We start from the raw sequence: 20,622 nt of genomic DNA on the forward strand, positions 1-20,622 counted from the left end.
CATATTACACAGGAAATCTGCAATAGAGAAAGGAGTGGGCCTAAAAATAACATCCTTGTTGTTTGGCCATGTGGACTGTCCTCACTCCCCTGTACAACACATGTGACATTGCCCTTCTCAGAAACCTCTGCTGTGGGAGTTGTTTGCATTGCTGAATCCCTTCACAGTTTTTGTTCCTAGTAGTAGAGTAGGAGAGAGTGGTAACGATGAGTATATGTGAGCAGCTCTGGAAAACAAGTTGAGGTACATAATCTTACACGGGGAATTAGAGAACCAGTACACCCTGGTGGAATGACACTTAGATTTCTCCAAGAAATCGGGTGCCTTATTACAATTGTTTATTTGCTATGTTATAGCAGACCACTTTTACAAAATAAATGGTCTGAAAGAGAAGCAATTTTAAAGACAGAAGCAAAAAAGACTCCATAAGTGATGATCACAGTTCTCATATCACTCTCAACAGGATAGAGGTAAATGCTCAGCTAGCTCTGTAGGGCTTGTAAGAACAACAGCTCACTCAGTTTCTTCATACCTCACACTATACAGAGAACAGAGGTGTCCAAATACCAAAAGCTTTTTCTAGATTCGATGGAAAGAGAGAGGTTCTCCAGGAAATGGCTCAACCACATGTGACCTTCACAGTCCTCCTGAGGTGCTAATCTACAGGCTCTGCTCTCTGCAGGACAGCAGGATGAGCACATGTCTTGCAAGCAGAAGCCACACACAAGGGCCTATGTTAAGCTTGGCAATGCAGGTCTTCAGGCTTTTGATAAAATTCTCTCAATTCTTTTTTTTTCATACCACACTGAAAAATACCGTGAATTAGTACAGATCTGGGAACTGTTTCCTACATGCACTTGTGACATTCCTGTGAAATACTCTGATAAAATTTAAAAACATGGTTTTCTTGTTTTTGTTGTTGGGTTGTTTTTTTTTTTTAATTCTCAGTAAAACACAACCATTATACTTACATTTCTTGTTTTGAGGATTTGTGTTTTCACACTTGCAGGGCAATAAAAATTAGGTAATATTTTGGTTCAATATGTGCCTGAGCTTGCAGAGACAGGCTTGAGACAAGTGGTCTTGCTTTCATTCCTTTGTGCAAGATACAGAACTGCTATGTAATGAGCAAGGAGGAGAGGGAAAGTGCTTTGGGGAAGTCCAGAAAGTGATGCAGAGCGAGACCAAGAAACAGGTGAAGAATTTTTCTGTGCCATTACATGGGTTGTGTACAAGGTTAAGAGAAGGTTATAAGGAAGGCTATCAAGAAAAGAAGGGAGAGCTGAACATTTAGTGTGCTGTGAAAAAGTAACATGATCTGAATGTATGTTAGATTCATGTAGGAGAAGAGGAAGAGAATGCTATCAGAGAGGAGAACAAGACTAACAAAATTCAAAAAGTTCAGTGTTTATTCAGTCCTGGTCCAGAGCTGCTCCTTAAGATTGTACTCACTGTCCGATCAGCCTACTAAAGTGAGACTTAGGCAACTGATTAATTACAAGACGGTTTTTTGCTCCCCATTTATGCAAGAACACTATTTCTCCACATGATAACCTGTATGCAGATCGAATACAGCTAAAAGTACCCATATGCTGTGTACCGGAAAAATTAGATTACTACGCACTTCTAAGAGCAGACAGGAGTTTACCTATCCCTTTCAGCTGACAGCTCACCAGCCTGCACTGGCTTTCCTGATTACACACATTACTGTTTGTGATGAGCTGTTGGTAAGAGGAGACAGCGTATGCAACACCTGCCATAAAGATTTCGGAAGCTCAGACTAGCACCACTGAATTAAAATGCAGAATGAACTCTCCTCGACTTCACTGTTACTTTTTGCAAAAAGCACCACCAAAACAGCTTCGTTGACACTTTAAGCTCAGATCCTCAAATCAGTCCCTCCCATTAGAGTTATTGGACTTGGCCTCATTACAGCTTTGAAAGACACTGCTCTTCCTGACTATTTAACTTTTTGCCTAATGAATCATGTTCAATGACACACAGAGGCTGGCAAGGAGCAGCTAGAAGAAGCATCTTGTACTCAAATCTTGTACTTGAAATCAAAGCTAGACCATTTCTTGCTGGACAAGGATTAATACCATCAGCAGGACCTTTGGCAGTTTCATTTCAAGTATGTTGACAACTGCAGGCTTGCTTATAAATTTTCACTACCTCACCTGTTTCTCTCACCGCCTTCCACAAACACATGAGACAAGGCTTACGTGACTGTGGCAATTCTTTTTAGCAACCGGAAAATACAAACAGTATGTCTGCACTGCAGCCCATCACAGCTGTAATGCAGTATGTCAGAGCTGATGACAAACACTCCACTCTGAAATACCCAGCAAAGATAATGCTGCTCTGCACCGCAATACTGCTGGTCACTCTCCTGATGTACTCTGGACATGTACTCTAGAAAGATTCGTGCCTTCAGACTTAGGAAAAAACAGCTATGACCTCCAAGAGAGAAACAAGAGGCTGCAGTAAGAGCAGCAATGTTGTGGCCAGAAGAAACTGCCCCCAGCACACAGATGCAGGCAACCATGTCCCAGTTTTTACTCCATTCCCCACTCTAGAAAGAAGACAAGAACCAGCTCCAAAAGAGGAAAAAATAAAACTAACAAACAAAAAACAATCAAAAAAAACCCCCAAAACAAAACCCATGACTTCACCATGGCTGTGCAGTGTCACCACATAAACCTGGTGCTTGAAAACTTCAAATAGCTGAGATCAGCATGTTTCTTGGCTCAAGAGGAATGACTTAATAATTGTACTTGCAACAACTACTGGATAAAGTGAAAGTGGTATTTGTCAGTTCTCCATGTTTTTTTTTCTTGAACCCTCCTCCCAACAGATAATGCCAGGGTGCAGTGGGAAATCCAGGGATCAGCGTTTCTTTGCATCTGTGCTGCATTGCGAATTTGTGCATTCTGTAAACAATCTCAATAAAACATTTCAATAAGGCAGAGCAACAAACCCTCAGACAAGGTGGATGTGGTGACTGATAGACAAATAATCAGCACATGTTGCAGAGAACATTCTTGGCAACCATGAACCCTAAATTTGAAGTGTGAAAAGAGAAAAATGCCATGTCATAGATTCAGCTTGCAGTACTTGTACTCAGCAGCATCAGCTTTTGGATAGCTCAACTTGTAATGCCAGCAGGATATTTCCTACAGAAAACCAGACACCTGCACAAAAATTTGGCAAAAATCCTAACGTGTTTTTATTTTCACTTAAGTTTCCACCTCTATGCCATCAACACCTTCACTGTACAGCCCAGGAAATGCATGCGTTCTTTGTTTAAAACACGATCCAAATACATAACACACATACACGCAGGCAGGAGGAATCCTGTCAAACTATTTGGTTTTGTTTGAACAAGCCACAGAGATTTTTATTAGGCAATCCATCCTAGTAAAGTCAAAACGTACAGCATTTCCAGCTCTCTGGAATGACTGACACGAGGCCAACAAAACCAGAAAACCCACCTTTTGGTGTAGTCCCGTTGTCAGTCACAGGATATTTTAGTTCAGGTTTATACAATCTGAAAGAAAGTAAAAGCTCTCAGTTAGTGGCAGCTATTAAAGGGAAAATGCTCTCATTTTATTAAATGAATTACTCATGAATTGCAACATGTGATTAACAAAATACCCCTTTTCTCTGCTTTTGGTAACATGTGCGAAGTTATACCAGGCTTTCCTTTCCAGTGACTAGAACCTCTCCTGCCATCATAGCTTACGTCCTGTCATATGCACCAGACCACATCCCATCAAAGATCTTGGGCCTTTAGAACGCCTACTCTTATATACAGTGGAAATCCACAGAAAAGCAGATTCTACTGAAACACAGGCTACACTGATGGTTTCTGTTAGGATCAGAGTTTCACAGAAACAACTAAATTCCTCCTTCCTTTACAAAAAGATCGGCAGGCAGAAGACCTTGCATGTATCTAGATTCACTGGGGATGGTTCTCCAAGAATTACAAAAGACGGTAACAGCAACAACCAAATGTACAAGGAGCCAACAAAAAAGAGTGTAGACAATACACTTTATTTACCAAAAGTTTCCTTGTTTCCAGGAATCCCAGTTATATCACACAGTAAAAAATCATGCATTTACAAGCTGTGGACCAGACTGATGTGATCTACGAATCGAAGATCATCTAATAGAGGATCATGAACCACAGAAAAGCTGCAACATGGAAGTGCTGCTGAGCAGTCACAGAGGAGAACTCTCTCTGGTGCTACCGCCATTTATTGTATGACCTTGGGCAGTTCCTTAACTACTTTGTGCTCTGGTTACTACCATATCATACAATAAGTATAATATCATCACAACAGCATAAATGAGGATTAATTACTGCTTTGCAAATCCTGGGAAACGCTGGGCAGGGAAGAAGCACCTATAAAGTGCAAAGTGTTGGTATTTACGAATTGCATTGGATTGCCCAAGAAGAAGGGAAAACAGACTTCTCTTCCTAGCTTCAAGCCAACAGCCAAACAGACCATTTTCCAGTACTACTACCCTTAATCAGCATGTGCTCTACCTGCAGAATTAACTTCTGCCAGAAGTTGTGAGTAACAAAAATCACAGCTGAACAAAGCTATATAAGATATTCACTGCTTGACAAGGGAAGAGTGGGGAGAAGATAAACGCTAGCAAGAATAAAAGCACTTTCTACTTTTAGTCAACTTTGCTATGTCTCACTGTACCCATGAGCATAGGGATGGCCGCTGAAAGCAATGGGAGTCTTGTCTCTGACTTTATCAGACTTAGAAATGAAGCGCTTCATTTCACAGAAAGCTGGTGAAGGGCAGATTCAGTGGCTTGTCAAAGTTAACAAGAGTCATTGGCTGAATCATGAGCAGAAAGAAAGAAGACCCATCCCTACCTCCTTCTTTTAAGCATGGGGCAACTCTCTGAAAGCACAAAAAGATTAACTCTAAGACTAAGTCGGTAAAAAGACTAAGTCCCCCCAATACCAGAAAATGAGAAGTCAGTTCTTACAATATGCTGGCCAGGCGTGGTACCTATTATCTTCAGTTAATTCCATATGTCTGAGAAGGAAATCAGCTTAAAGCTGGTTAGACTTGCTAAAAGAGATTTGTCTAAAGCCCCACCCCCAGGTGCGGTGTCATGCACCAGAGATCTGGCATTCTTTAAGAAGATGCTACTGTCCAGACACTGTTGATAATGGTCAGCAAAACACAACCACCTAACAACTAATACATAACATTCCCCTCTTGAGTAGAACCCCATTCAGAACCTGCTAATCTCCAAGGAGCTCCCAGTCCATCTCCAAAGCAAGAGATGAGGACAGCCAGTATTGGCAGGATCCCTTTTATAAAGCTTCTGATGAGCATATGATGGACAAGCACACAACCCTGGCACCTCCAGCAAGCAGAACTTCCAGAATCTTTAAGGCCTGGCCCACAATGTTTATTCCTTGGGAGACTCTACATATCCTAGTATCTTGGGTCACGACAAAAGGAAAACAGACTTGTTGCTAGCAATATAATATGGCTGTGAAACATCAATCTGACACCTATTTACTTTTTCTGCTACAGTTACACTCAGTTGACTCTGCTTTAGAAGCCTCAGAATTTTCAAAATCACAGCCCTGGCTCACGGAGCCTGTGGTGAACACCCAGGAGCCATTTAGGAAAAGATCACTAATAAATAAAGTACCATGCCTGCTGCTTGACTCAGAGAAAACACAATTTGCACTGATATATGTTGGCATTTTGTCTTCTGAATACTTGTTGGTTAATAAAATCAGGAGCTGTTATTAAAGAACATGCCTATGTTGAATAATTTATCTACCCCTTTCTTGTAACTATAGTGGCATTTGCTAACGCTATCAGCATTTATGTGAAGCCAGTGTTCCCGCAAGGAGTCACACTGACAGATCTGGTTAGCAATGTCCTTCACCAACAGCTTTCCAATAACATGCATTAGGAAAATACAGCTGTCCAGTAATTCCAATCTTTCAGCCTACACCAGCCTCAAGAGAGGGGCACATGCTGTGAAGACAGCTGTACTTACCCGAAATAGCCACTGGCATAGTGGACACATCAAGATGTTCTAACACCCTGGGTACGTTTCATTTCAAAACATGGAGTCGGTTTGGCTAAAAGGAAGAAACTTCGAAAATCTGAAGGCAGGAGATGCATTAGGTAATGGTGATCACGAAGTGACAACACCAACTATTCAAATGGAAGGAATGAGTGCAGCAGACTAAGGACAGTAAGTCTCAAATAAAAAAATAAAAAATTTCAAGCAACCCTGCACAGGTCTGTAGGGCTTCATGGGAGGCTACAAGTGCTGGAGATGGAATAAAGATACAAAGATTAACTTTGCTTTGGCAAAAGAAAGATGGGACATTAAGTAACTACAGTACTGACCAAAACAGAGACACATGTTTAAAGAATATTAAGAAGAGACTCGAGCAAGCAAGCCAGTGGAAACAGATGACATTAAACTACAATTCCTTTATTATGTAAAAAAAAAAAAACAAAAAAAACCAAAACACAGCCCAAAACAAAAAACGCACACACTAATGGATAAAACCACTGACACTGTGAACTCCCACTGACACTGTGAACTCATGGGAGATGAGGGAAGCCCTAAAGCTCTGCCCAAAGGCAAGCACAGAGCTACCATTAAAAGGAAAGAGGATGATGACCACACAGGGAACTAGAGACCTGTCAGACTAACTCAGATTGCTGAATCAAATTGTTAATTGATTATAAATACCCAAAAGATGGTTAGATGATCAAAATCAGCAAATCTGCTTCTGTGAAGAGCCAACCAAGATCTATCTAATCTTAATCTGGTCTAATCTAGTTTTCTGTTACAGTGTGCATATTTACTGGAAAAGGGACAGCACAGACATACTATACTCTTCAGTGGTTTGAACTGAGTTCTCAGAGGTGTCAGCCTTAGGCTCCCTTCTTCACAGTATTTTGTGTGACTAGCCAAAAGAAAGCACAGAACCAGGAGAGTTTACAAGTATTTCCTTAGGTCCAAAATTGATGCCATCAAACTCAGTGCTGTAGCAGTGCTGCTGCAGAGGCAGCAAGAAGAAACGTTTCAGCACACAGCTTCATCCACCAACATCTTAGCTGAAGCCCAGCAGGCTGAGCCCAGATACATGAGTTTGCACAGGAGGAGCTGGCGTGCAAACCCACATTCCTCTCTGCTGTGATGACTCTAAGGTGGAGGCCAGTCACACCCCACAGAAAAGTGAAATGAACAACTGGATATTCAGCTTCCACAGTCAGATTTTCCAGAGCTCTTCTGTCAGATCCATCAACCTAGTACTGTTAACTGCTGTCTGCAACACAGACATGCCTTAACACAGAAGATAATCCTCCAAAGTATAAAGCTAGCAGTTGTTCAACATGTCTGAAAGACTTGCAAAAGAGATTTAAGATAATCTAACTAAATTAGGAACCTACTGAAGCTGTACACCACCTTCACTGGACAGTCAAAAATATCTAGGTAAACAGGACAGGCATATCTCAGGGAACCTGCCTCCACAACCAAGGTCTGCCTCGTATCCCTTGCAATTCTTTCCTTTTGTGGCATTTACCTTTCTTTGATCCGTCCACTGCAAATAATGGACAGTCCAAGATTTTTTGGTTGTTTGCCTGCCTGCATGTGATGAAGTTGAGCAGCAGGAGCTGTATATGTATTCTGAAGGCCTCATTCCTGAAAATACACTAGGCTAATACTCATTTTGAACTGAGTTTCATATTTAAAGCCTATTGCAGCAGCACACTACAAGCTGACTGTGTGAAGGAAGAACAAATTAATCTTCTGTTTCTTTAAAAAGCAAAAAAATTCCAAGTCCACTTTATCTCTAACTGGAGTAAGACCGTTCCTCATCTGCTATGGTACTTCTGATAGCTTCTGTTACCACATCTCATGAAATGAAAAGTTTAATCAATTCTAAAAACCCCAGAACATTTTAGATTGTTTACATATGAAAAGTGATCTATAAGAGCTGAAGAGGGAGTAATGTAACAGATCTGTGGGGCATCTTCCCTGCTGTGCAAAAAAAGGAGCAGATACACAGTCAGTATCGTTAATGGAAGCTGAGAGCCTAGTTTCCCAGGAGCTATATGCAGCACATACCCTTTCACCTTTAATCTCCCAGTTTCAAGAACAGGAATTCACTCCAAAAGTACGTTGTGTGCTCTTGGTACTTCTGCAGTGACAGAACCTCAAAGTTCTGTGTTGTTCTTTTACTGATCCTGTTATCCTTTTGCCATTTTTTAATGCTTAAACACATTTTCAAAGGTGCAACTCAACACACTGCAAGGGTACCAACAGTGCAGAAACAACAAAAAAAAAATTACTTTCAAGAGCAATCAGTTTTGGTCTAACACTGCTCCCATTCAAGCAAATTCTTTATCCTCTCATGACAAGGCAATTCTGTTAGCATGAACGTGCAAATTCTGAATTGCTTCCTATTCTCATTCATAGGCAACGTCTTCCTCATAGCAATTCTGATTTACAGGAAGTTTATCTAGGACCTACAAATTAAATTACATTCATTTATTACCTGCTTAGGCAATTTCAATTTATTGGCATCAACACTGTAAGAGAGAACACGGTTGGAAGCTTCCTGCAAGGAAAGAATTGCCTGAAACTTTTTTCTTCTTCTGTAAGATTTCACAAAATCATTGAGGTTGCAAAAAAATCTTTGAGACCAACAAGTTCAAATGTTAATCCAGCACTGCCAAGTCCACCTCTAGACCATGTCCACATCTATGTATTTTTAAAACAACTCCAGGGATGGTGATTCCACCAACTCCCTGGGAAGCCTGTTCCAATGCTTTACCACCCTTTCAGTGAAGAATTTTTTCTTAATATCCAATATAAACCTCCCCTGGCACAACTCGAGGCTGTTTCCTCTTGTCTCATCACTAGTTATGGGAGAAGAAACCGACCCCCACCTGCTTACAGCCTCCTGTCAGGTTGTTTTAGAGAGTGATTAGATGTGTCCTCCTCAAGTCTCCTGCTCTCCAGACTAAACACCCGCAGTTCCCTCAGCCGCTCCCCATACGACTTGTGCTCCAGACCCCCAGCTCCACTGCCCTTCTCTGGACACGCTCCAGCACCTCTGTGTCCCTATTGAAGTGAGGGGCCCAAACCTGAACACAGCATTCAAGGTGAAATTTCATACTGAAAAGCCTGACTCCTAGTTAGGACAGGTGAGCACAGCTCTACCAAAATTCCAGGGAATGCCACTGATTCATAGTAGCTAAGGACCCATCTTAGATACATATCTTGAGGAACCACAATGTGAATTGTTCCTTTCTCTGTAGTGATGAAAAGATGCTTGAAAAGTATCTTTCTTTGCTTTCTTCTGCTGCCAGAGAATCTTTATGTTCCTATTCTCTCCCTAAAGCAAATCCTTGAGTGTTACTCCTGTAAAACATCTGGTCCTGAGCCCACAAAGTCAATCAGAGCTTCACCACTGACCACTACTTGCCAGCCACATTACCACAGTCAGCCCTGCCAACCACAACTTTTCATTAGGAAGCATTCAATGAACAGTGTTCCCTGTCTTACAGGGTCCTATTTTAATGTCCAAACACCTCTCAGTCCACAGCCTTCACCTTCCAGATTCTTCTAAATACGGCAAAAGATTAGTTATCCCAATACGGAAGGATAACTGAGGCACAGAGAGATTAAGCTATTTACTGCAAGTTCCCAAGAAAATCTTTGAAAACAGACACAGACCTCAGTTCAGATTACATCTGTCACACAGCCGCAGCTGATGCTAAGGGTACTTATTAAACAGGCTCACAGCAGCTATACTACTTTGAAAAGTTCATAAGCAGCCCTACTCAAGGGTTAATAGTTGATGAAAAACTCTTCAACAACCACCATAGGCAGCTTCCTTTCAGCAACCAGCAAATCAAAGAAAAATACAATGCACAGCTTCAACAATATGGAGAAGAAAAACACACCAGCCAAATGACACTAATTTCTAAAAATCAAGTTCAATTTAAGGTATTCATATCAGAAATCAATGAGAGTGCTTCTGGAGCTTCTAAGTGTCACACACATAAAGGATCACTTTAGAGAGGCATATTTCTCAATTAGATAACAAATCAATTCAATTTGTGGTGGTAACCTTGAAGATCAGAAACTTTCAAATGGGCTGATTTGAAAATATGAATCCTGAATAATCTAAAAAGACTGCCATTCTAGATAAGTAAAAAAAAAAAAAAGTTAAGAAGTTAAAGAATTAACTTTCCTGAGGTTTTAATTACAAGATCACAGTGTCTTTCCACAGGACCTGCTCCTCACTCTTACAGAAATTAAAGCTACTCCAGGGATGAAGCAAAGGAGGTATCTGTGGGACAGCTCACTCTGACACCAAAACTCAAAGGCACATAATAAAAAAAGGACTGAGGATGGGGAAAGAAGTGTGCAGGTGTGAGAAGGATGGCCTCAGAGTCAAAGCAGGTTGTCTTAGATAACTGTTTTTCCCAGCCTCTGTCCAGGGTCTGGTGTCCTGCCTGCATCTCCGTGCCCAAACTGTTCACACAGGGCCAGAGCAGAGTGCTGATGAATTCACAGTGAACCTCTACAGCTTTCACTGGACACCTCCAAGTAGGGTTACTTGGACCTTAAAAGTTTGTTCCACCTCTACAGCGGGAGTGCATGTCTACTTCACTGCAGGGTTCTGAAATACAAAATTCCTAACCATGTGACACAGCAAGATAATATACGACTGACTGATACAGAAAAGGTAGTATTTTCAGAACAGTCTTATACAGTTTGCAGAAAACAAAAAGAATGAAGACATGCACTGAAAATACAGGAGAAAAATGAAGACACTGAGCGGCTGTTCCCAAATGGAGCAACATCCATACCATGCACTTAATGAGGCAGGAGTTCTGTGGAAACAAGTAATAATGTGATCCCATAATTAAAGACTGCTTTATAATACATATGCAGAAGGCTGCCACAAAGAGTGCACAAACAGCCTTTATTCCGGTATTTCCTGAAATGAGCCATTTGACTCAGCAATGTTAAAAGGTTCCTTTAACAGCTTTTTCGGTCTGTGATACATCATCTAGATGTAACTGAGGTCAAGTACATTACAGATCTGAGTAACATTTTGTGCTGCAACATGACAAAAGAGGCACTGTCTGAGCTGCAAGAGCTGACTAGCACTCAATCTATTCCTACAGCCATACCAGAAACACATGTGGAAGCCTACAGAACTCTGAATTCATTAAAAATAGTTTTTAATTAGGTTTTTATTATTGTTATTATGAATAAAATATAAAAATACTGCCTTGGGTGGCCTCCTAGTCCCTGTATGAATGACAGTGGCATCATAGAAACAGCACATTAACAACACTACCCAGTCTAAAGGTTAATTGGGGAAGACAAGGACACGTAGCAGGACTTTCTAGGTGCCTCACCCACAGACCTCAGTCACAAGTAACAATGGCAAACTCATTCAAGTCTGTCTTAGAAATTCCATTTTTTGCAGATTTATTAACTTCTAATTAGCAGGCACAAGGATCACTAACTTTAAGTAACTCTTCCTTGGGAAGTGACATGGTCTCTCTTGTATTTGTATTTCAGTCAAAATAGAACAAACTTTTTCCTTTATTAAAAGGGCTGACACTCAGTAACATAATTAATGAGTAGCTTTAAATGTGATCTTTTAAAACCCTGTACTCAGGATCAGAACACTGTTTGTAATTATAGGTGCTGAGCAAAGAGCTTGTCTTGGTACATTTCAAAACACTACATATATAATTCATCTCCAGCTTTTTTTCAAGGCAGAGATTTTCAAAGGTTCAAGGGGCTTTCAGAATGGAGGCGTTTGATTTAACAGGGGCTGGTCACTCAAAGCAGATACTCAGAAAACTGTTCCAACAGCCCTAAGGTGACCACTGTGGCAACTATTCTTATGAGCAAAAAAGGAAATGGCTCTGACACAGCAAGCTGTGATTCTTGAAAGTAGTCCTTAATCATGCAAGCAGCCCTGCTAACCTCAGTGGGTCCCACCACATAACTGTTTCTACAACCGAGACATACAGAGCACAGGATTCAAGGTATCCCATGCAACATTTCTGCTGACACTTTTTGATTCTGGAATAGCCTCTTTGACAGCATATTTTTTCAAAAGATACAAGGAAAGCACCTGGGAGCAAGCAAGTACAGCTGCAGCAGTAAATAAATTAGAATACACTTGTCGAAACTCTAAACCATGTGTTGATTTGAGATAGAGAAGGTGTCTGACAGGGCATGCAATGTTAACCTCACTACACAGGCAGAGGCCACTTGAAATAACTATATTCAGGACCCACATCAAAGGGAGCAGAGGGTTTGCGATAGCTGCACAGGTTCAGGTCCTGAATATTTGGGCGTGCATGTATGTGTCCATATGTATATATACACACAGAGTAATTTCAGAAACTTTTTTTTTTTTTTTAAGGAGAGATTGGAAAGAAAAGCACATGGAAAATGAAAGGCAGCCAGGAAACAAACATCTGAAAATCAAAACTATTGAAAATTAACATTCAATTCAATTATAGTAGGTTCTGCAAGTATTTTCTGTGCACTGGCTCCTACAAGCACAAGACTGCCACTGCATCAGTATAACCATTTCTGCTCTGTGAGGTCAAACCAAGAGCACACCTGACTTAAGCCTTCATGCCGTGTCAATTTATACCTGCAAAGCATGTAACCATGGTCCCACTTTTAAAGAGTTTAATCTTTTTTTAATCCTGCATGACAGTTAACTCTGACACTGAGTCCTTCTGCAGTGGCTGTACTGCACACTCAGGATAATGCCTTGTGCTGGCTGCCAAAGACTGAATCAAGCTAATCAGCAGTGTGCTGTTGCATGCTGATGTTGACACTTCAAGGAATCACAAAATATTCAGTTCAACTCATTAATCCTTTAATGCTGCTTCCCATCAATCACAGAGTTCACTGTAATTGCAGGTTTCGAAAAGCACCAATAAGATCACTAACAGAGCAATGCAGAGGACAGCACAATAACAAAAGGACCTCAGATGCCAAATCATTTCCATGGAAAGCCTGTACTAACAGCTGCGATCTCCTCATACGCATCAATGTCAAACCATAGATGGAATTACCTGTATGTGGTCCACAGAGGTATAGTAAGCCAGAAGCTGCAAGAGAACACCGCAAGCATAAATCACTTCTTAGGTGCAATACCAATCCCTAAATTTAGGTACAGGCACCTAAAACTACAAATGTTCACTCCAGAAACTTCACTGCTGACCATTCAGCCGCTGGACATTTGAGACAGGGACCAAGTTCCACTGCTCACTTGTGAACCTCTGACCAACAGCCCACTTGAACCCTGCTAAACAGACCCCGCAACATATGGGAGTTGGGGGAAACTTGACTTAATGACTGCAGTCTCGCTGCACCCTTCCATACATGCAGCTAGTTTTTCTCTGTTATACAGTAAGCATACAATTCTTCAGAAAAGAATCTGCTCTTACTGGTAAGTCCCATCATCCAATTTTCAGTTTCTGTCTGCACTATACTGGCTTTATGGTTTAGGCTTTCTCTCCCTTTCACCCCTCCCTATTTACTGTGCAGCTTTTTGCAGTCTCTCAGCAATGCAGACAAATCACTTCCTACTGTCATCCTTAGATCACTCTTCTCGAGTAACATCATTGAGACAAATACTGGCTTTTGGTAGCTGGACACCTTTAGCCAAGGCAAGTTAAGGCAGACACTCCAGCAAGAATCTTTAGGGTGCTAATTTATTTGAAAACTATATAGAATGAGTAAGTGTATGCTCTTCTGTCCAGGTCTCAGGATTTTTCTCATCTCCTCCCCTCATGTGTTAAGAGTGGCATCTTACCCATACACATTGACCCAAGGAATACTGTAGAATATGTGGCCCCAGCATAACATTATGGAATGTATCAGGAAGCACATGTACTGCCAGGTAACCCTGCTACAGGTGTTCACCACTTACGTGTTTAAAATCAGCTGTCTTTGGTTAGGATACTCAGCACTCAAGTACCTGTTGTCAGCCACCTAGACAAACTACACTGTTCTGGAATTTCTCCCTCAGGTTTCAATCCTCAGCAGGTTGCTCTACAAATACAACACCTTCCCCTCTGATTTTCCCAGTATCTGCTCGCAATCCTCAAGTACCTTTCCACTACAGCACTTAGCCATAGCAATGTGCTGGTGCAAGGCCAACTACTGTCACCCTTGTCGGCACTTTTTTCTACAGCTTCCAGAAGTCCTGAGGACCATGTAAGCCAAGTGCTGTAACAGCAGAGGGGTACCGTCATCGCCACCAAACAGGTAAGGCACATGATCTGCTGTTTTGTTCCTTGCAAACCCCATGATTTCTCTTCTCTTCTCTGCTTAGCACTGACATCTCATCTCAACTGTTCCACCTTATGAAGCATGAGATACAAACACCCAGAGTTCAATACAAAAATTACTTTCCCCATCAGCTGACTGCAACGAAGTCCTGCCATCTGTGGCCCTCAGGCAGACATGGGATGTGGGAACTTGAGAGGCAAAATAGCTGTGCTAAAGCCCTACAGATAACACTGCACGGCCATAATTACCCACACAGGACTCTTCTGCACTTGACCATGGAAGAAAGAGCATTCAATAGATCAAATTACCAAGCAACAATCAGCAAACATCACTCAAGTCAAATGCAATGGTGGTTACATACGCGGGTACATTGAGTTGATGATGGCTTTTAAGGCTACAGCCTATTCTGCACTGCCCCCAGCTAAAAGGCAAATATGCCAGCAGCGACGGTAATTGAACCAAAGAACCAGATAATTCTGCCCTAAGGAAACAACACTCGGTAAAGGTTGAATCAAAAGTCAGACCATAGCTGGTAAGAGAAAACTTCAGCACCTGCTGTCACCTGCAAGTCACTTCAGCACTGTGAATAGATCCTGTCAGGCACACACGATGCACCTGGCCCAGGCACAGCAGAGGAAGCCATCAGGATAGCGTGGCAGGCCTAACGTTCTGCAGAATGCAGCATTACTGCCGGCAAACCCAACGACCGACCACACATTCAGCACAGAAGACTTGGTCGTGTGGTCACAGCCTGTATATTTTGCCTCATTCTCATTTTCTCAGCAAGTACTATGCCTTAAGACAAGGCACAGAACCAAAGCACAACTTCCCAACTGAGACCCTAAATCAAAAATTAAACAAGGTAAATGAAACAAAGAGAATACACCTCGCCATCCCCATCAGTGAACACTGTTTTCACTTTTCCTTTTCTTGAAGGATAAGAGATGGGTAAATAAATAATAATAAAAAAAAGTCAATGGTTGCTGGAGGCTTTATTAATTTCCACTTGTTTTATCTTTACAGGAAAATCACTCTCACCATCTTACCCGGTGTTAACTCTGATGATATGAACTGACAGCTTTGCTTTCATAATTCATACTTGTCCAGGACAGCAGTTCTGGTTCCTATCCAACACTTAGGATATTAGGATATTCAGCTATATATTCTATCCCTGTCAATCTCTGAATCAACTGAATTACTCAGTAATCTGCTACAAGGATTTCTTTAGAGAAGATCTGCCAAACATGGCATATATGGAATCCATTTAAGTAAAGGATTTATTTTCTTGTCAGATTAGAAAATAAACCGATAAAAATTTATCAATGCATATAAATATCTTGAAGGCAAGTGTCAAAAGGATGGGGCCAGGCTCTTTTCAGTGGTGCCCAGCGGCAGGACAAGGGGCAACAGGCACAAACTGGAACATGGGAAGTTCCTTCTGAACTTGAGAAAGCACTTCTTTACCCTGAGGGTGACAGAGCGCTGGGACAGGCTGCCCAGAGAGGCTGTGGGGTCTCCTTCCCTGGAGACGTCCAAAACCTGCCCAGACACGACTGTGCAAGGTGTTCTAGGTGAACCTGCTTTAGCAGGAGGTTGGACTGGATGATCTCCAGAGGTTCCTTCCAGCCCTGACCATTCTGTGATTCTGTGAAAATTACTCTTGCTTTCCAAGAAAATGGATGTGTTAAACCAATTCTTTAGATTTGTCTGCTTTAGGGTAGAAATTTTTAAAAACAGTACCATCTGGACAGACGACAGAATGCAAATTCCTAATAATCTTTCAAAAGAAGCGTGCCTTCAAATATTCAGTTCCTTTTGAAGGTAACAGGACCCACAGTACTAGTTATACTCAAAGTAAGACCTAGAACTGGGGATTATAAACCATATTCTTTGACCACTCTTAATTCATCAAGCAAAATCTAAGAGATTTCTGCAACAGAGGAGGAAAAAGCTAAATCTTGCTGCACAGAATGGACCTTTTCCTTGCACGTATCTAGTTTGGATACTCTGCAAGCAACCCACTGAGGAGGTGATACATACATATACACACTGACACACCTCAAAATACAGTTCTGGCTACTTCTCTGAAGAACCACAAGCTGGATATCCTCCCTGCTCCTCCCTTCCCAGATGCCTGGAAAATCTTGTGGATTTACAAAAGCAAGACCATAACCATCCTGCTATACACAGAGCAGCTGCTTTTGGATGATTACCAAATACATCTTTACTCAGGCCAGGGAAAAATGTCCCAAATCCCAGTGTGGGGGCCTTTTCAATTTTTCTTCAAATACAATAGTTTAAAGTTCATCAAAATGGCAGTCTTCCAATTAAAAAAATATTATTGACTGAGTGGTGTTGGTAATAGTTAATAGTTATTAAGGTATTTAACACAACAAAAAGTGTCATTGGATTTCTTCTCATTGCAAATATGTCACCATGAGCTTCCACAGCCTTGCCCATCTACTAAAGATGATGCTCCATGACAAGGAGCAAGACTTTCATATTACCCAGTACTGCAGGAAAGCATACACACATGAATTATGCTTTATAACAGGAAGAGGAGAAGCCTGTAAATTGAATGTGCAATTTCCAAAAGACAGATTATATTTAACATTAAACATTTAGACAACAGCTAAGGAAGAATAACTGGAGTAACAGGAATGCTCATTCAAAACTGTGCTACAAGGGGAAATAAAGAATTTTCATATGACTATCTGTTTGACAATAATATAACCTCCAATATTGTTTTCCAGCAATATACAGGAAAAAATGCATAATTCCATTCATTATTATATTAAAAACATCTGTGCTTGCAAATGTCCTTGGGAAAAGGTGCACAACATACTCCTCCTTCTGCAAAGGCCATGGGGAAAAAGAAAATTAAGTATCTCGGTATTTTCTTCATCGCTGTCATGCTGTAACCAAGAAGGCTAATTAATGGGGTGCCTCAGCAGCAGTCAAAAAAGGTTTTTTTTTTTGTTGTTGTTCTTCAGAGTAGGCTTACTGCATTTTTACTCATTTAAAACATTCAAGCAAATACAAGAGGATGAATTTTTTTTATATAAATCTAGTTTTAAAAAGCAACCATGAGAACACAGTCTTTTTCAATTATGTCTTGTCTTCAGAGTACAACAGGTAAAGTCTTGGAAAAATTTATTACTCAGACAAAACCAGCAAAAAGCTTTCCATTTTGCCTCAAGTCTCCTTAATTTTTGGGGTTGTTTGAGTTTCTTTGACCAGCGATAAAAGCCTGAGATTTTCTGAATTTCAAACTGTTTCCAAACAATGTGCAAGTAGTTCAGTTGAAAGAAATATTTGCAAAAATTAAAAAAAAAGATATTTCCCCTAAATGCTGCTGGTGAAAGTTTGACTTCTATTTGAATCTGCCAGAAATGTTCATTTATTATTATTCAAGCCACCCTCATTATGGTACATAAAATCAGTTTCAGCAACAATGCTGTACATTATCTTTTAATTAGGATATTTATTAGTAATGATGAGATCCTGTTCCAATGGAAAGAAGAATTTACATTGCTAAATTTTAAAATACTATTTTTGAAGCTTGTCCATCAGACATGAATGTTTCAGATTCTTTTCTAAATTAGTTCCTACAATAACAGACAGTGAAAACATTCCCAACCATTTCAGTGTTGCATACGTCAGATGTAGCAAAGAATACTATCTGTACGCTCTCCTTTTGCCTGATTTTTGCATACAAAAGTCAAACATGTATAGTTTTCAGAATCTTTGTTTTCTATTTTGTATACTGTTCTTGACAATTATTCCTTAGATCTTGAGCTTCCCAATGGAAATCCCTCAATTTCTTTATCAAGCATATCAAAGTTTTAAAAGGAGATTCTATGTTCAAACCATTAAAGGAGTTTCCTTTGCAAATAGAAACCTTCTGGGGAAAATGTGTTTTATTCACTCATTCTGTTCTTCTTACGTTGTCGTTGATGCTACTTAATTCACCACAAACAGATGCTTGACAAGTGTCTTGCCCTCTACTTCAAATAAATGTTTTAAAACTAGAAAAGATACCAGTACTTCAGTGGTTGGTTTTTTTTCCTATGAGAATTTGCAGTATATTATACAGTAGCAAAACTCACCAGCTTAAAGAAAAATTCTCCATGCAATACAATGGTAGGGTGGCAGAGATGGTTGTAACTCCTCCTCAACCTTTTTCTTAAGGCATCTCTATCATGTCTTCAACAGACAAGGACAAAGCAGGGCACTCCACCCAGACAACACAGCAGGAAAAACTGGATATTCCCCAGAGCAATCACTGCAGATCTGGGAACCTGACCACAGCTTTTCTTTCCATTCTCAAATGAGAATCAATATAAGGACAGATAAGGCATCTCTTAGAAGTGCATGTATTTACCTTGTATTTTATACATTTAAGTGCTACATCTTTTATGTTCTGTGCTTTTCTAAAAGACACAGAGTTTTTGCCTCTAACTGTCATGTACCACAGTCTCAGTGCTTGGAACAGCTGGGATATTCTACTTAGAAGTCATTTCTTGATTCTTCCATCATTTTCCCATCAGCACAGCCACCCTTAGCCATTCAGGCAGTCGCGGTATATTACAGTATCTTATTTCCATTTATTCTCTAACAATCAAAATGATATTTCAGAAGTACACAGTAAAAATATTTAGAAGGAACAACAGACGTTTGAAAAGATAAACCAAACAGAGATACTGGCACAATGCCACACCACCATTCCACCTCATTTCCTGCGTGTGAGAAATGTATTATGTATGGCACACCACTGTTTACACCTTCAAATGGTCTTGCCAGCATGTTAGTCTTTATGAATTTTGACTTGACTTTAGGTGTTACTTGAGATAAAGCCTCAAAGTGGACCAGTACAAACTGTTTCAACTCTTTTCCAAAAATGGCACTGACATTGGTGTTTTCCCTGTACCTGCAGCATACACCTCCAAAACTAAAACAAAAACAAATGCAAAGCAGTGCTACTGCAGCATAATTATGTTGACACCTACACGATCTCAGAGGCAGGTCTGAAATGCAACCTAAGTAACTCACCAGTTTTCAGAGTCCTTACCACAACTGTGCCCAGCTGCCTCACTGCCACCACATCACTCTCACAGCAGAACAGACCAGACCAGAGTCCTGCATGACAGAATGCTAAGGTGGCTGCTCTGGCCACACAACCAGAAACACATTGAGCCCTGCATCCCAGAAGCTGTACAGCTGCAATAGTGCAGCATTTGTTCATGGGCTAATTGCCTTCACATCTCTATTAATACACCCACTTCTGGGTCTTGGACTAAAGCAGGGATCTCTGCGTCATACAGCCTGTCACTTTGCTAGCCACATGTGGTCACTCAAATGGAGTTTATATACAAAACAAGGACTAAACCTGGCTTTCCAGGGTCCAGGTGTAATTCAGTGTCCTATTTCTTAGAGCAGAACTCCAAGCCTTGGCTTTTATTCTTTCATAGAACTTCAGTGTAACAGAAATGCAGTTCTCCGTTAAAGCATGCGGACTGTTAAATAGCACTTGTCCTTGTTCAACTTAATTTGCAAAATCCCAAATCCAGTTTTACAACTGATTTTAAATGCATCTGTCATCCAGTGGGCAACATCTGCTGCACATTCCTAAGACCTGCTTCCACTGTACAGGAAGGGAGTCTGTTACTGTTGCTGCCAGCTTTGCAACTGGGTTGGTTTTCAGCCAGAAGGCGGTCTTGGCCAACACACAACAACATGGCATGTGCACAAGTAAAACTAGTACTGTCAGTGCAAACCAAAGCCCAGCAATAACCCAGTCATGCACAGAACTTTTCAATAGTCCTCCTGGCAAATGTGACTCCTCACCTAGCTCTCACTGCTGTGAAAACAACCATAAGGGGATTAAAGCACAGATGTCTCACTGCCTTCCTCTCCCCACCCTTAAAATCCATCAGGCTGGCCTGATTTATAAAATAAAAATAAAAATAAAATCCTTGTTTGCCAGCACATACTACCCCTAGTGACATCAAGAGTTTCAGACAAGTCTGCGTTTCAAAGAAAATGAAGACACTTAGATGCAATATTTGAAGGGGAAAACTCTCCCTTTCAAATACACATAAAATACAAACTGATTTCAACTAATATAAGCTTAATTAGACCCTGTAATAGTTATGTTAAAACATCATGAGCATCCTTTTTTAGTGTACAGGGCTGTCTGGCATATTTAGGCTAATGAGCATCATTTATTACTCTTTGACCTCTCTTTTCAGG

The 20,622-nt window shown here is 40.7% G+C and overlaps 1 protein-coding gene across 33 annotated transcripts in view; it reads right to left on the reverse strand.

Moving 5' to 3' along the window:
• MAP2 (microtubule associated protein 2) overlaps positions 1–20,622 on the reverse strand; it is a 235,163-nt gene that overhangs the window by 183,841 nt on the left and 30,700 nt on the right. For 31 of the 33 annotated variants that reach the window (XM_055718927.1, XM_055718909.1, XM_055718905.1 and 28 more), the window contains one exon: positions 3,492–3,547. The exons of the other annotated variants lie outside the window; for them this stretch is intronic. The gene's annotated coding sequence lies outside the window, so the exon portion shown is untranslated. The remainder of the gene's footprint in view (positions 1–3,491; positions 3,548–20,622) is intronic. 33 annotated transcript variants of the gene reach the window in all.

This window comes from Falco cherrug, chromosome 8, assembly GCF_023634085.1.
Source record: "Falco cherrug isolate bFalChe1 chromosome 8, bFalChe1.pri, whole genome shotgun sequence".
NCBI lineage: Eukaryota > Metazoa > Chordata > Aves > Falconiformes > Falconidae > Falco > Falco cherrug.